Below are 13,011 nucleotides of genomic sequence, written 5' to 3'. Positions count from 1 at the left end.
GTTGCAGATGATGTGTTTGGGCGACAGACACACCGCCGAGGTGCTGGCCGAGTACTTGAAGCGACAAACTGAGTCATGGCTGGGCAGTGTACATCCTGAGGCAGGCAAGGTAGTTAGTGATAATGGCCGTAATTTTGTGGCAGCCATAGCCCTTTCAAAACTCAGCCACATACCTTGCTTGGCTCACACCTTGAACCTGGTGGTGCAGTTCTTCCTCAAAAATTATCCGGAGTTAACAGCCCTGCTCCAGAAGGTGCGAAGACTGTGCGCGCACATCCGCCGGTCGCCTGTACACTCCGTTCGTATGCAGAAGCTGCAGCGATTGCTCCACCTTCCCAACCACCGCCTCATTATCGACATTGCAACAAGGTGGAACTCCACCCTGCACATGGTGGAGCGGCTGTGCGAGCAGAGGCAGGCCATAATGCATTTGTGGGAGGATACACGGCCAGGCACTTTGAGAGCAGACATGGAGTTGACAGGTGTGCAGTGGTCGAAGCTGAAAGCCCTCTGTAAAGTCCTTCAGTGTTTTGAGGAATGCACACGGCTGGTAAGCGCAGACGATGCCATCCTAAGCATGAGCATCCCACTTATGCGTCTGCTCATGCAAACTTTGACGCACCTTAAGGAGCAGGCTTCTGCAGCCAATGTTGATGAGGAGGAAGAGGAGGAGGGAATCCTTGATGACATTCAGCCATTGTCTGCTCAGGGACCTCTCCTGGACGAGGTGGAGGAAGAAGAGGAGGAGGAGGAGGAGGATGATGGGGATGATTACTTAGGGGAGGAGGATGCATCTCGTGGGGCAAGTGAAAATGTTGGCGTGGCAAGGTCTGGTACAGGGTTTGTGCATGACTGGAGGGATGTGGATTTGCCAGAAAGTGCTCCTCCAACCAGCACTCGCAGTGCATCATTGACACCGGGAACATTGGCCCACATGTCAGATTATGCCTTGCTGATCCTAAAAAGGGACCCCCGCATTGCCAAAATGATGAACGATGACGACTACTGGTTGGCCAGCATCCTGGGTCCACGCTATAAAGGCAAATTACAAAACATCATGCCACAGGAGAACCTTGACCTAATATTGGCTAATAAACAAGCAACTCGGTAAATCGGTTGCTTGAGGCATTCCCAGCACACAGCAGCGGTGATGGTTCTCACACGAGCCATACGGGCCGGGGGAAGCTTGCCAGAGGTGTTCGTGGTGCACACAGCAGAAGTGGCGTTGGAGACAGGGGTTTCATGACAATGTTGTGGACTGATTTTTCAAGTACCGCTCACACAACTGGTAATACTGCATCGATGGAAAGTGATAGGAGACAGCAGTTGTCAACTATGGTTACAAACTACTTTTCCTCCCATATCGATGTTCTCTCACACAGGTCATTCCCCTTTGACTATTGGGCCGCTAAACTGGACACCTGGCCTGAATTGGCCCAATATGCCTTAGGCTAGTTTCACACTTGCTTTTTATTGCAGCGCGTTTTTCCCGCAAAAAAACGCATTGAAAAAACGCATACAAAAGCATACAACTGCTGCGTTTTTTTCAAGCATTTTTATGAGCATGCATGAAAAAAACGCAGCGTTTTTATGCGTTTGTATGCGTTTTTAGTGCGTTTTTACCGCGTTTGCGTTTTTTTCCAACATTAGGTGGCCCCTCACACTAACCCAAACCATGACTTTACTAACCCTAACCCTGACCCTAACCCTAACCCTAACCCTAACCCTGACCCTAACCCTAACCCTAACCCTGACCCTAACCCTTAACCAAACCATACTTAACCCTAACCCAAACCCTAAACCCTAACTAACCCTAACCCTAACCCTAACCCTGACCCTAACCCTAACCCTAACCCTAACCCTGACCCTAACCCTAACCCTAACCCTGACCCTAACCCTAACCCTGACCCTAACCCTTAACCAAACCATACTTAACCCTAACCCAAACCCTAAACCCTAACTAACCCTAACCCTAACCCTAACCCTGACCCTAACCCTAACCCTAACCCTAACCCTGACCCTAACCCTAACCCTAACCCTAACCCTGACCCTAACCCTTAACCAAACCATACTTAACCCTAACTAACCTTAACCCTAACCCTAACCCTAACCCTGACCCTAACCCTTAACCAAACCATACTTAACCCTAACTAACCTTAACCCTAACCCTAACCCTAACCCTAACCCTGACCCTAACCCTTAACCAAACCATACTTAACCCTAACCCTGACCCTAACCCTAACCCTAACCCTGACCCTAACCCTTAACCAAACCATACTTAACCCTAACCCAAATCCTAACTAACCTTAACCCTAACCCTAACCCAATCCCTAACCTTGACCCTAACCCTTAACCAAACCATACTTAACCCTAACCCTGACCCTAACCCTAACCCTTAACCAAACCATACTTAACCCTAACCCTGACCCTAACCCCAACCCTAACCCTGACCCTGACCCTTAACCAAACCATACTTAACCCTAACCCTGACCCTAACCCCAACCCTAACCCTGACCCTGACCCTAACCCTAACCCTAAACCCCCTTAACTAACCCTAACTCTAACCCAAACCCCTAAATTCCATGGTTAACAAAAAAAAACCCATGTGCAAAAAAACGCATACATGAGCATGCCAGTGCGCATGTATGCGCATCCATAGGCTATAATGGCCATTTTTAGCGCAAAACGTGCGCATATGTGCGCATGCGCTTTTTTGCAGGGCCAAAAAATGCAACATGCTGCGTCTGGAAAATACAAACGCACACCCCAAAAAAACGCAGCGCATGAAAATCGCATACATGCGCTTACCAGCGTGCAGGTATGCGCACCCATGTTAAATATAGGGGAAAAAACGCATGCGCACATATGCGTTTTTTTCCAGCGCTAAAAAACGCAAATGTGAAACCAGCCTTACAGGAGCTCGCTTGCCCAGCTGCAAGTGTGCTATCGGAAAGAGTCTTCAGTGCAGCTGGATCAATCCTGACAGAAAAAAGGACCCGTCTGTCAACCCAAAATGTGGATGATCTAACCTTCATTAAAATGAACCACGCATGGGTTTCCAAGGATTTTGTCCCACCTTCCCCTGATGACACATAGGGTGACAGAAAAATGGCTTGCTTTGGTCCACCTCTTCCTGGGACTTGACCTATTTCACCTTTTGCATCAGCTGAATGTCCAACATCAACATATGCCACTTTCTAAAACTCCCTAACTGTGCTGCCTCCCCCCCATGGCCGGGGTCACCACCTAGCGCACGACACCGTGCGAGTGCCGTTGCCCTGGACAGGTGGGTAGGCCGACTCTTGGGCGCGGGCACTGGCACAGGGTCCCTCATAGTGCAATCTAGTGTCTCTGACGGTGGTGGTGCACACCCGCCGTCAGAAACACCGCCGTACTATGAGGGGCCCAGTGCCAGTACCGACGCCCACGAGTGGGCCCCCCTTGCTTGGGCAGGGCCCCAGCATTTGCAATCTTTACCTCTCCCTGCTCCTCCACTGTGTAGTCTGGGCCGTTAAATCCATACTGTGCCTGACACCGTTTGAGCCTGCCTCCTGATGTATAGACATATATTTTGAATGTGTACGCTATCCATACGTGTTATCCGGGGATACGGTACCCTTTCTAACCTTTGTGCAATCACGCGCAATCCATACTGGGCCTAACACCGTCTGAGCCTGCCTCCTGATGTATAGACATATATTTTGAATGTGTACACTATGCTATCCATACATGTTATCCAGGGATACGGTACCCTTTCTAACCTTTGTGCAATCACGTGCAATCCATACTGGGCCTAACACCGTCTGAGCCTGCCTCCTGATGTATAGACATATATTTTGAATGTGTACGCTATCCATACATGTTATCTGGGGATACGGTACCCTTTCTAACCTTTGTGCAATCACGTGCAATCCATACTGGGCCTAACACCGTCTGAGCCTGCCTCCTGATGTATAGACATATTTTGAATGTGTACGCTATCCATACATGTTATCCGGGGATACGGGACCCTTTCTAACCTTTGTGCAATCACTTGCAACCCATACTGGGCCTAACACCGTCTGAGCCTGCCTCCTGATGTATAGACATATATTTTGAATGTGTACGCTATCCATACATGTTATCCGGGGATACGGTACCCTTTCTAACCTTTGTGCAATCATGTGCAATCCATACTGGGCCTAACACCGTCTGAGCCTGCCTCCTGATGTATAGACATATATTTTGAATGTGTACGCTATCCATACATGTTATCCGGGGATACGGTACCCTTTCTAACCTTTGTGCAATCACGTGCAATCCATACTGGGCCTAACACCGTCTGAGCCTGCCTCCTGATGTATAGACATATATTTTGAATGTGTACACTATGCTATCCATACATGTTATCCGGGGATACGGTACCCTCTCTAACCTTTGTGCAATCACGTGCAATCCATACTGGGCCTAACACCGTCTGAGCCTGCCTCCTGATGTATAGACATATATTTTGAATGTGTACGCTATCCATACATGTTATCTGGGGATACGGTACCCTTTCTAACCTTTGTGCAATCATGTGCAATCCATACTGGGCCTAACACCGTCTGAGCCTGCCTCCTGATGTATAGACATATATTTTGAATGTGTACGCTATCCATACATGTTATCCGGGGATACAGTACCCTTTCTAACCTTTGTGCAATGACGTGCAATCCATACTGGGCCTAACACCGTCTGAGCCTGCCTCCTGATGTATAGACATATATTTTGAATGTGTACGCTATCCATACATGTTATCCGGGGATACGGTACTCTTTCTAACCTTTGTGCAATCACGTGCAATCCATACTGGGCCTAACACCATCTGAGCCTGCCTCCTGATGTATAGACATATATTTTGAATGTGTACACTATGCTATCCATACATGTTATCCGGGGATACGGTACCCTTTCTAACCTTTGTGCAATCACGTGCAATCCATACTGGGCCTAACACCGTCTGAGCCTGCCTCCTGATGTATAGATATATATTTTGAATGTGTACGCTATCCATACATGTTATCTGGGGATACGGTACCCTTTCTAACCTTTGTGCAATCACGTGCAATCCATACTGGGCCTAACACGTCTGAGCCTGCCTCCTGATGTATAGACATATATTTTGAATGTGTACGCTATCCATACATGTTATCTGGGGATACGGTACCCTTTCTAACCTTTGTGCAATCATGTGCAATCCATACTGGGCCTAACACCGTCTGAGCCTGCCTCCTGATGTATAGACATATATTTTGAATGTGTACGCTATCCATACATGTTATCCGGGGATACGGTACCCTTTCTAACCTTTGTGCAATCACGTGCAATCCATACTGGGCCTAACACCGTCTGAGCCTGCCTCCTGATGTATAGACATATATTTTGAATGTGTACGCTATCCATACATGTTATCCGGGGATACGGTACCCTTTCTAACCTTTGTGCAATCACGTGCAATCTATACTGGGCCTAACACCGTCTGAGCCTGCCTCCTGATGTATAGACATATATTTTGAATGTGTACGCTATCCATACATGTTATCCGGGGATACGGTACCCTTTCTAACCTTTGTGCAATCATGTGCAATCCATACTGGGCCTAACACCGTCTGAGCCTGCCTCCTGATGTATAGACATATATTTTGAATGTGTACACTATCCATACATGTTATCCGGGGATACGGTACCCTTTCTAACCTTTGTGCAATCACGTGCAATCCATACTGGGCCTGACACCGTTTGAGCCTGCCTCCTGATGTATAGACATATATTTTGAATGTGTACGCTATCCATACATGTTATCTGGGGATACGGTACCCTTTCTCACCTTTGTGCAATCACGTGTAATCCATACTGGGCGTGAGAACGGCTGGAGAGCTGTTAAGCAAGCTACAGCACCTGTGGTTTGCACACATAAGTTTTTCATTTTTCAGGAATGACGGTTAGGCCTAATTCCGGAACTGCGGTTGACCTGCACTTACTGGTTAATCATTGTTCGCGGGTAATAATTGTAATCAGTGATCCCCATCACTAATGTTGTTCAGCGGGTTATCTGCACCTGTAAGCGACAAACGCTGGCCTTTTCAGTGTAGCGCACATGCAGCCACGGACATGTAAGGGCATGACACACCAGTTATTGGCCAATCTCATGTGCCAGAGCCTCACGTGTCCCTCTAGTAAGCCGGACTCGGACCGCGGGGCAAGACGGAGTCTCGTTCGTTAACGGAATTAAGCTTGCAATGTGTGCATCTGTTCTGTAGCTGGCATGTTTGAGGTTTCCCAGGTGGAGTCGAATTTAACCGTAGGCTCCACTCCTGGTGGTGCCCTTCTGGACATTCCTTTAAGGTTCAGCTTTGCAACCATACTGCCCACGTAAAACAAACACTTTGCCTTCATGAACGCTGTTTGGAGGGTCATGACTCGTGGGAATAACGCCGCCCAATCAGTTAACCTGCTAGAGAGATCGTTCGTTGCTCCCAAGCATGACATCACACTCCCTAGGAGTAAGGTAATGCCACTGTGGCGACCGTACTCCTGGGGGCAACACAAGTGCACTGATGCCCAGCCACTGCTCGATGAATCTGCTGGTACATTGACCCAGACCACTACATTCCCCTCGCACGCTACACGGCCTGAATCTGACCCTGATGAAACTCAGGTTACCCTTCCCATATACAGTTCCATCTTACACGGTGACAAAGAGGAAGCTGCAGATGAAAGTGCAGGTTCGGCCCACCCGCCATCAGACACACCACCGTACTATCAGGGGCCCTGTGCCAGTGCCATCGCCAACGAGTGGGCCCCCCCTGCTTGCTCAGGATCACAGCACTTGCAAAGTTGAAATACTGTGCAGTGAGATGGAAGATGGGGACGACGAGGAGTCCAGACAAGTACAGGGATTCCCTAGCGAGGAGACTTATTTGATTGTTTTCAATGTTGGGACAGCAATTTTTGGGGAGCACTATACTCTGGAGAATGATAGATGGGGCCCACCATACACTGGAACATTCCAAAGGTGGACATCAGACACTGGAGCAGCATTTACAGGGCCCATTATACACTAGAGCATTAGAAATGGGGCCCATTATGTTTGGAGCATTATTTGGGCCCATAAGACAGTGGAGCTTCATCCATGGGGACCAACATATACTGTAGCATTATGTGAAGCTCATCATATACTGTTTCAAACATTATATGGGACCAATGATTCTGTATGGAGAAATAGATGGGCCTCGTCATGAGATGTAAAAAGTGAAGTATTTTTCATTGTACTATACCGCTATTTCTCTGCGGTATCGGAGCATGATGAGTTGTGGTATGTGTCAAAGGGGCGCTCTTTCGCCCAGGGCACATGAAAACCTGGAGCCAGCCCTCCCCCCCCACAACTGTAGCCAAATAACCCCCATTTTTCAGTGCGTAACTTGTATTATGAAGTTAATTAAGGTTGACAAGCTTAAGTAAGAAGAATTGATGCTTTTGGCATTCAAATGGGCACTGTAGGTGTGTTTCCTGTCCTCCTCTCACTGCCGACTTTTATTCCCCATTGACTTACATTGGGTTTCGTGTTTCGGGACGACCCCGACTTTTCCCTATAATCGGACGATCTTGCTCGACCCGACTTTTGGAAAAGTCGGGTTTCACGAAACGAAACGCGACCCTAAAAAACCAAAAGTCGCTCAACTCTACTCTTTAACAATAGTGAGGGCTGACTGCTGGGCCCTATAAAAATAGACTGACTTTTAGAGTCCCTCCTTCATAAATGAAACAGTATGTGTCTGATGTGTCACACACAACATGGCCAAAGAAGTTTGTAAACCGTTAAAATGAGATTCTCAGTGAATGCATTTGTCTTGTTTGAAAGCAATGGTAAGTTGAAAAACGCCCCAAGTGGTGGAGGAACATTTTTATTTTGGGTTATTCATTTTGCCTTATATAAAAGTCATTACCCTGGAAAGGATGTTCATTAACATTTCCCAGGAAAATCCATTTTGGTTTTGTATGTTTTATTGTGCACCTGTAAAAATGGCGTAAGACTCTGACAATATTGTTCACAGTTGTGACCTGTGAGTCGGAAATGCTTCCAGGGGTCTTCACCATGATGTTCATGTCATTTGAGCATTGTTTCCATCATTTTCAGATGTTTTTAGACCCCAAAAGGCTCCCCTGGAGGGTGCCGCAGTAAAAATACTCGGTTTTCCCAAAGACTTACATTGGGCTCATTGCTTGGGTCGAGCATACGAGCATTCCAATTTGCTTGACCCGAGCAATGAGCATTCAAGTATTTTAGTGCTCGTTCATCACTAGTCATTACTTAATTACTCGCTGAGTAACAAATAGTCTGAATACTGTACTATTCCTGTGAGTAATGAATAGTGCCGAATGTATTCGTTCATCTGTAACAAAGGATATGCCAAATGCCTTGGGTATTAGGTCAATTGCTTATCTGCAGGGAAAAAAATAGTTATAGAACTTTAGAGATGAAGCTGTAGAGATGGGTTTTCTGGAATAAACCAGACTTAAACCCCAGTTCAACACGACCTCCATTTTTCCTTCCCGACTTAGAGGAGAAATGGTGGAGTGTCTGGCGTGAAGTGACATGAGACTTTTGGTGTGATGAAGTGACTGGAGTTAGATACGTGGCATGAGGATACGGAATGACACTATTCATCACAAATTTTATGAGTGGGGGGGTAACCACTTTCTGTCAAACCCACATCCTGTTTTAGCTCTGTCCACATTACTGGAGCGTGGCAAAAATGTAGCAAAAATGCCAAAAGTCACAACATCTTTGTATGACCTCTTTCAATAATGTTGTGACTTTTATAATAATTTTAGCCAGTTTTCTGGTGTAAAGGCTTTGACGAGTCCAGACCCTAGTCTTTCCAAGGTGTTAAAAGATGACTTACAGGTAGATTTAAAAGAGAAGGATTGCTACAGTATTAAGGAATGAGAATTATCTTTTCCAAATTAAGATTTTTGCCCCTTGATAATAACTTAAACAAGAAAATGTGAAAATTGCCAGAGATAATTATATTGCTTCTCCACTTCAATTATATGCTAATAGTTTCTGGTTTTGAAATTGTACAATATATTTTCTATGCTTATAACTTTTAATATTTTCATGTAGAGCTAAATTAAGTAAATTACTAGAGAAATCGTGGGAATATTTTCTTATCTGTAAGTTTTTTTTACAATCTGTATTTTAAGCTTCGGTAATTTTTTTAAGTTTTATTTTACTAATACATAGCAAAGTAATATTTATAAAACCCTAAGTGTTATGTATTTCACAATTCAATCATTAGATGGTAGAAAGTTTAATGACACCAGTTCAGTTTTCCTGCTAGAGGCAAAGATAGGAATATTACACACAAGTTCATACGGTTAATGATAAAGATGATCAAATTGGTCTTCAGAGCATCGACTTCCTGAAGTTTGCAAATTGATTTGAGCAGATCGACCCCCCAAAATATGCCTGGTTCTCATTCATGCACTGCTGAAAAATCAGAGTGAGCAAATGATGTCAGGCATTGTCAGGTTAGCTTCTCCATGATGCAATGTAGCATTATATAGCACAGTCAATCAGGGGGAAATATAACAGCAAGTATAAACAATAAGGGTCAAACAGCACCACTGTATGCTGTTACAATGTAGGTATTAGAGGGCCGAGCACGTAACTCATTCCATATTGGAGAGAAGCCGAAATCGTAAGGTGTTGATCTACAGCACTCACGTTGGATTATTATTAAAATTACAGTCACTCCAATTTTGAAAGTTTCATGTGTGATAGTTAGTGTTGAGCGAGACCAGCCGATATCCAGAAATATCGGATCGGATTGGATCGGCCCGATACACAAAAAGTATCGGGTATCGCCGATTCCGATACCGGAAGTCCCATTCAAGTCAATGGGACAGAAATATCGGATTTAAAAAAAACCCTTTCTTTCCTTGTACATCAAGTTCGGGAGGGGTCTGTATGGGCCTAATGGGGGTCTGTGCCGGCTGCCGGCGGTCTGTACGGGCCTGCCGGGGGTCTGTGCTGGCTGCCGGGGGTCTGTGCCGGCTGCCGGAGGGTCTGTGCCGGCTGCCAGCGGTCTGTATGGGCCTGCCGGGGGTCTGTACGGGCCTGCCAGGGGTTTGTGTCGGCTGTGGGGGGGTCTGTGCCGGCTGCCGGCGGTCTGTACGGGCCTGCCAGGGGTCTGTGCCGGCTGCTGTGGGTCTGTACGGGCTTGCTGGGGGTCTGTGCCGGCTGCCGGGAGGGTCTGTGCCGGCTGCCGGTGGTCTATACGGGCCTGCCGGGGGTCTGTGCCGGCTGCCGGGGGTCTGTACGGGCCTGCCAGGGGTCTGTGTGTGTGCAGACATCGTCCGATGGGACTACAAGTCCCATCGGGTGATGCCTGCTACAATGACAGTGATTGACACATTAGCCATTGATGGGACAGTAGTAGTCCCATCATCTGGCTAATGTGTTGAATGTAAAGAAAAAAAACCATACATACTACATACATACTACATACATACTACATACATACTACATACATGCTTCATATATACTACATTCATATAACATACATACATACTACATACATACTACATTCATACAGCATACATACATACATACTACATACTAAATACATACTACATACATACTACATATATACAACATTCACACAACATTCATACAACATACATACATACTACATACATACTACATACATACTACATTCATACAGCATAGATACATACTACATACATACTACATATATGCTACATTCATACAGCACACATACATACTATATATATACTACATATATACCACATTTATACAGCATACATACATACTACATATATACTACATATATACTACATTCATACAACATACATACGTACTACATACATTCTTCATATATACTACATTCATACAGCATACATACATACTACATACATACTAGATATATACTGCATTCATACAGCATACATACGTACTAGATATATACTACATATATACTACATTCATACAGCATACATACATACTACATATATACAACGTTCATACAACATACATACATACTACAAACATACTACATATATACTACATTCATACAACATACATACATACTACATATATACAACATTCATACATGCATACATACTACATATATACTACATTCATACAACATACATGCTACCTATATACTACATTCATGCATCATACATACATACCACATATATACTACATTCATACAGCATACATACATACTACATATATACAACATTCATACAACATACATACTACATACATACTACATATATACTACATTCATACAACATACATACTACATACATACTACATATATACAACATACATACATACATACTACATATATGCTACATTCATACTACATACATACTACATACATGCTACATAAATACTACATTCATACAGCATAAATACATACTACATATATACTACACTCATACAGCATACATGCATACTACATACATACATACAACATACATAAAACATGCTACAGATATACTACATACATACTACATACTACATACAATACATTCATACAATACATACATATAGACATACAGTACATACAACATAGAGTACATACTCACCATCACTTGTCACATTGTTCCCCGAAGCCAGTGTCATCTGTGAAAAAATATGAAAAAAACAAACCACCAAATACTCCCTGTTCCGCAGAAATCCACGAGTGTCCCACGCCAATCTCCCGTGGAGAACAGCAGCATCAGCTGATGCGACTGTTCTCTAGGGGCTCCAGGAATCCAATAATGGGAGGTAGGTATCCTTCCGCACTGTATTCCTCCTCCACTGTAAAAAAAATAGTCCCTAGTCTCACTTTATGGCAAAAGCTGCGTGGGAACTTTTTCACACAGCAATGCCAAAAGTGAGCTAGGGACTATTTTTTTACAGTGGTGGAGGAATACAGTGCGGAAGGATACCTACCTCCCGTAATTGGATTCATGGAGCCCCTAGAGAATGGTTGCATCAGCTGATGCCACTGTTCTCCATGGGAGATCGGCGTGGGACACTCGTGGATTTCTGCGGAACAGGGAGTATTTGATGGTTTGTGTTTTTCATATTTTTTTCACAGATGACACTGGCTTTGGGATCAAAGTGACAAGTGATGGTGAGTATGTACTCTATGTTATATGTACTGTATGTCTATATGTATGTATTGTAAGAATGCATGAATGTATTGTATGTAGTATGTATGTAGTATGTATGTTGTATGTCTGTAGCATGTTGTATGTATGTTGTATGTATGTAGTATGTAGTATGTATGCATGTTGTATGAATGTATTGTACGTAGTATGTATGTAGTATGTATGTAGTATATCTGTAGCATGTTTTATGTATGTTGTATGTATGTAGTATGTATGTATGCTGTGTATGTGTAGTATATATTAGTAACACAATTATGCTCATACCTGCTAAGAGTGATGTTGTTCAAAACATCAAAATTAATGGGTAACTCCCCATAAACATGGAAACCTTCATAGAAAATCGGAGTCAGATATACCCAACAAAGACTACTTTTTAAAGTCACATTTATCAGTAAAAAATTCAATTTTATTACACATTTCTTACAAAAAAATATATTATTATACAAAATGAGTCAATATCAAGGTGGAGACATGTTAGAGAGGCAAATCAGGTACAAGGTATGGAGCACCTATCAATATTATACCCCTAAAGAAAGGGGGGGGGAAATTTGTCACACCCTAATTAAGACATAGGGGAGAGTGGAATGGGAGTCAAATTTTATATGACGTTGTGTACAGCACACCTTTACTTAAGAAATCATCTAGGAACAACTTGTACCATTGTCACCAATCAATTCAAGAGTGAGGGCAAAACATAACCCAGAGTTGTTCACTTCACGAAGGAAGGTGAAAAAAAGTAATAGTCTTTTACCTATACTCCCATTATATCAAGCAACTCACCTACTATCTATA

Source organism: Dendrobates tinctorius, unplaced genomic scaffold (assembly GCF_039654945.1).
Source record: "Dendrobates tinctorius isolate UK_male_01 unplaced genomic scaffold, ASM3965494v1 ptg000060l, whole genome shotgun sequence".
In the NCBI taxonomy this organism is placed as follows: domain Eukaryota; kingdom Metazoa; phylum Chordata; class Amphibia; order Anura; family Dendrobatidae; genus Dendrobates; species Dendrobates tinctorius.
Note: the sequence above shows the minus strand (reverse complement) of the source record.